Source organism: Astyanax mexicanus, unplaced genomic scaffold (assembly GCF_023375975.1).
Source record: "Astyanax mexicanus isolate ESR-SI-001 unplaced genomic scaffold, AstMex3_surface scaffold_74, whole genome shotgun sequence".
NCBI lineage: Eukaryota > Metazoa > Chordata > Actinopteri > Characiformes > Acestrorhamphidae > Astyanax > Astyanax mexicanus.
In genome coordinates this window covers 45001-50000 of record NW_026040084.1, presented here as the reverse complement: position 1 = coordinate 50000, position 5000 = coordinate 45001, and the positions used below count along the sequence as shown (strand labels likewise).

The 5000-nt window shown below is 54.9% G+C and overlaps 2 non-coding genes and 1 pseudogene across 2 annotated transcripts; all 3 read left to right on the top strand.

The window, feature by feature from the left end:
* Positions 1-1760: 1760 nt before the first annotated feature.
* LOC125798659 (18S ribosomal RNA) lies at positions 1761-3624 on the top strand. Its single transcript, XR_007437468.1, has one exon. It is a non-coding gene; the product is annotated as an 18S ribosomal RNA (ribosomal RNA).
* Positions 3625-4000: 376 nt separating this feature from the next.
* LOC125798670 (5.8S ribosomal RNA) lies at positions 4001-4154 on the top strand. The gene has a single exon (XR_007437475.1). It is a non-coding gene; the product is annotated as a 5.8S ribosomal RNA (ribosomal RNA).
* Positions 4155-4809: 655 nt separating this feature from the next.
* Positions 4810-5000, top strand: part of LOC125798664 (28S ribosomal RNA) — a 5378-nt pseudogene continuing 5187 nt past the window's right edge.

The following is a 5000-nucleotide window of genomic DNA, read 5'->3' as shown; positions in this document are numbered from 1 at the left end:
TACCAGTGGTAGGCTCGAAAAGTTGAAAAAATGACTAAGTCCCACTTGGTCTACCAGTGGTAGGCTCGAAAAGTTGAAAAAATGACTAAGTCCAACTTGGTCTACCAGTGGTAGGCTCGAAAAGTTGAAAAAATGACTAAGTCCCACTTGGTCTACCAGTGGTAGGCTCGAAAAGTTGAAAAAATGACTAAGTCCAACTTGGTCTACCAGTGGTAGCTCTGAAAAGTCGAAAAAATGACTAAGTCCAACTTGGTCTACCAGTGGTAGGCTCGAAAAGTTGAAAAAATGACTAAGTCCAACTTGGTCTACCAGTGGTAGGCTCGAAAAGTTGAAAAAATGACTAAGTCCAACTTGGTCTACCAGTGGTAGGCTCGAAAAGTCGAAAAAATGACTAAGTCCAACTTGGTCTACCAGTGGTAGGCTCGAAAAGTTGAAAAAATGACTAAGTCCAACTTGGTCTACCAGTGGTAGCTCTGAAAAGTCGAAAAAATGACTAAGTCCAACTTGGTCTACCAGTGGTAGGCTCGAAAAGTTGAAAAAATGACTAAGTCCAACTTGGTCTACCAGTGGTAGCTCTGAAAAGTCGAAAAAATGACTAAGTCCAACTTGGTCTACCAGTGGTAGGCTCGAAAAGTTGAAAAAATGACTAAGTCCCACTTGGTCTACCAGTGGTAGGCTCGAAAAAGCTGAAAAAATGACTAAGTCCAACTTGGTCTACCAGTGGTAGGCCCGAAAAAGCTGAAAAAATGACTAAGTCCCACTCGGTCTACCAGTGGTAGGTCGAAAAAGTGCGAAATTTTTCTAAGTCCCCACTTTTGGTCTACCATTTCACGCCAAAAACTAGTGAGGGTGGCGAGCTCCAGGATTTCTGACCCCCTTCGCCCGACTCCCTTGCCCGACGAAGGTGCACTCCGGTCGGCCTCGGAGCGAGTTCGCCCGCGCTCTGGAGGATTTTTCGTCGGGGGGTTTTTCAAAGGGGTGCCGTCGGACTGTTGAGGAGAGTGGCAATCTATAGGGGTCCAAGCACTGGAGATGATTCTCCATTCATTTCTAAGCATGGCAGAGCTTAAATAAAGCCCCATTAATAGTTCCAAAGCGGATTTTTGGACACTATAACACGGACCCGATCCTACCCGACCATGAAGCTCCGCAGGTCGGCCTCCGTCCCGCCCCCCGCCCCCCAGGCGGTACGGAGGAAAAACCAAAACTTCCAGAGACGGTTCCAGGGGGGGTATCTCTTTTATTATTTTGACCCGACCGAATGGACTACCGAGCCCGCCTGGGTAGGCAGCCGCGCGGCCCTCCGTGGCCACTGTGCGCGGTGCGTTCCTACCCGACCCAGCGGGTTAGCCTCCAGGGGGGTCCTCCGTCAGGGGGAGGACCTTTCCGAACCTATCCGAGGGAGTCGTAGACGGCCCGTCTATATATCAATCTGCCCTAACACGATAACCGGTCGGCCCGGAGCCGTCGGACTCGGATGCCTCGGGTGGTCCTCGCGCCCAACCGAGCTCCAGCACCCGGCTTCAAAAAGCTCCGGACCCCCGGTTTCGGAACGAGCGTTTCCTTGTTATCCCCGAAGCAAGCGGGAACTCGCGCAGCGGAGTTGCCACACTAATTTCCACTGGGAGCAATGAGGGGTGAGCTCGGACGAGCCTCTCCGCCCGTCCCCCCCTCCCCGGGGGGTCTTCGGACGGTACGGGGCCGATCCCTCTCCCCTCTAAGAACCAATGGTTTTTTCTGTGACAAAAACCACTCGCAGCAACCTGGTTGATCCTGCCAGTAACATATGCTTGTCTCAAAGATTAAGCCATGCAGGTCTAAGTGCACACGGAAGGTACAGTGAAACTGCGAATGGCTCATTAAATCAGTTATGGTTCCTTTGATCGCTCCACACGTTACTCGGATAACTGTGGTAATTCCAGAGCTAATACATGCAAACGAGCGCTGACCGGTCCTCTCTCGGGGGGGCCGGGATGCGTGCATTTATCAGACCCAAAACCCACCCGGGGGGACCCGCGAGGGTTTCCCCCGGCCCTTTGGTGACTCTAGATAACCTCGGGTCGATCGCGCGCCCACCGCGGCGGCGACGTCTCATTCGAATGTCTGCCCTATCAGCTGTCGATGGTAGCATAGGGGGCTACCATGGTGACCACGGGTAACGGGGAATCAGGGTTCGATTCCGGAGAGGGAGCCTGAGAAATGGCTACCACATCCAAGGAAGGCAGCAGGCGCGCAAATTACCCATTACCGACACGGTGAGGTAGTGACGAAAAATAACGATGCAGGTCTCTTTCGAGGCCCTGTAATCGGAATGAACGTATCCTAAACACATGGGTGAGGACCCATTGGAGGGCAAGTCTGGTGCCAGCAGCCGCGGTAATTCCAGCTCCAATAGCGTATATTAAATTTGCTGCAGTTAAAAAGCTCGTAGTTGGACTTCGGGAGTGGGCTGGCGGTCCGCCGCGAGGCGAGCTACCGCCTGTCCCAGACCCTGCCTCCCGGCGCCCCCCGGATGCCCTTGGTTGGGTGTCCGGTCCTCAGGGGTCCGGAGCGTTTACTTTGAAAAAATCAGAGTGTTCAAAGCGGGCACCAAACTCGCCTGAATGCCTGAGCTAGGAATAATGGAATAGGACTCCGGTTCTATTTTGTGGGTTTCCTGAACCAGGGCCATGATTAAGAGGGACGGCCGGGGGCATTCGTATTGCGCCGCTAGAGGTGAAATTCTTGGACCGGCGCAAGACGGACGAAAGCGAAAGCATTTGCCAAGAATGTTTTCATTAATCAAGAACGAAAGTCGGAGGTTCGAAGACGATCAGATACCGTCGTAGTTCCGACCGTAAACTATGCCGACCCGCGATCCGGCGGCGTTATTCCCATGACCCGCCGGGCAGCGTGCGGGGAAACCAGAGTCTTTGGGTTCCGGGGGGAGTATGGTTGCAAAACTGAAACTTAAAGGAATTGACGGAAGGGCACCACCAGGAGTGGAGCCTGCGGCTTAATTTGACTCAACACGGGGAACCTCACCCGGCCCGGACACGGAAAGGATTGACAGACTGATGGCTCTTTCTCGATTCTGTGGGTGGTGGTGCATGGCCGTTCTTAGTTGGTGGAGTGATTTGTCTGGTTAATTCCGATAACGAACGAGATTCCTTCGTGCTAAATAGTTACGCGGCCCCCCGCGGTCGCGGTTAACTTCTTAGAGGGACCAGTGGCGTATAGCCACGCGAGATGGAGCAATAACAGGTCTGTGATGCCCTTAGATGTCCGGGGCTGCACGCGCGCCACAATGGCCGGGCCAGCGTGTGCCTACCCTACGCCGAGAGGCGCGGGTAATCCGCTTAAACCCGTTCGTGACGGGGATTGGGGATTGCAATTATTCCCCATGAACGAGGAATTCCCAGTAAGTGCGGGTCATCAGCTCGCGCTGATTAAGTCCCTGCCCTTTGTACACACCGCCCGTCGCTACTACCGATTGGATGGTTATGTGAGGTCCTCGGATCGGCCACGCCGGGGCTCCTTCGCGGGGCCTTGGTGCTGTGCTGAAAAGTCGATCGAACTTGATCATCTAGAGGAAGTAAAAGTCGTAACAAGGTTTCCGTAGGTGAACCTGCGGAAGGATCATTACCGGGACTTGGGTTGGTAGTGCCTCCCAGTAGGCGCGACTCCCATTTCCACAAACAAAAAATGTTCAAGCCACGGCCCGACGTTGGGAACTACAGGGATTCCCTTCGGCCTTTTAATGACTTGATCGAAAAAAACGGTGTCCTGAGCAAAAAAACGTGTTTTACGGCCAAAGGGAGACGGGTACCTGGCCCCCGAAGTCCGTCTGCGGGGTTTCTTACTCCGGAGGCGGCTCGGCGGCGCGGTTTGATGACCCCGAGTTCGCTTAGGCGTTCCGGGGCGCCCGTACCCGCGGCTGCCGTAAAACATTATTTCAAACCGTCACTTTTTGTGTCTGTTGGTTACATGGCTTCGAAACAAAAACAACCATAAAGAGTACAACTCTTAGCGGTGGATCACTTGGCTCGTGCGTCGATGAAGAACGCAGCCAGCTGCGAGAACTAATGTGAATTGCAGGACACATTGATCATCGACACTTTGAACGCACATTGCGGCCCCGGGTCAATCCCGGGGCCACGCCTGTCTGAGGGTCGCTATTCCAATCTATCGGACCTTTTCGTTCCGTCTCCCTCTTCCCTCCGGGGAAGAGTTAAGAGACGGTTCGATGGGACCGCGGCTGGAGGTTCGCAGGTGCCCGCACCTTCGTCTTCCTAAAAGCAGACTCGGTCAGGTTCCCTTCTCGTTCGGGACTCGACAAAAGCCGCTCGACGGGCTTGATCGCGGGGGAAAAGACTTTCGTCCACCCCTCTCGCCTTCGTCTCCGTTGCCCAGCGATGGGTCTCGGAGGCCGGCTTTCCACACACCGTCCTCTACCGTTCCTCGTTCCGGCGAGGGGAGAGGTGGCGGCGATCCGTGGAGAGACGTCGTAGCGACGGCTGCCGGTGGGTTTTACCCTCTCTGGCTGCCCGTTATGCGCGCCGTCTCTCCGTCAGCGGATCTCCGTCCTCCCTCTCCTTTTCGTTCGGGCCGAGAGCGCGGCAAAAGAGAGGTTGGTAGGATAGCTCCGGTAGAAGGCGAAGAGGGGGGGCTTAAGTTTTTTTCTTCCCGTTTTCATCCTTCGTCCTCCGGCCGAATCGAACCTCCCCGTCTCGAAAGGGTTCCTCCGAACGGTTTCCAGCCAGACCGCGAGGGGTGGTTCCCGCCCTCCCTCGCGGCGGCGTACGCCTGGCGACGACAGCCCTTCGAGCGCGACCTCAGATCAGACGAGACGACCCGCTGAATTTAAGCATATTACTAAGCGGAGGAAAAGAAACTAACAAGGATTCCCCTAGTAGCGGCGAGCGAAGAGGGAAGAGCCCAGCGCCGAATCCCCCGTCCTTCACGGGCGTCGGGACATGTGGCGTATAGAAGTCCGTATCTCTCGGCGCGGGCCGGGGGGC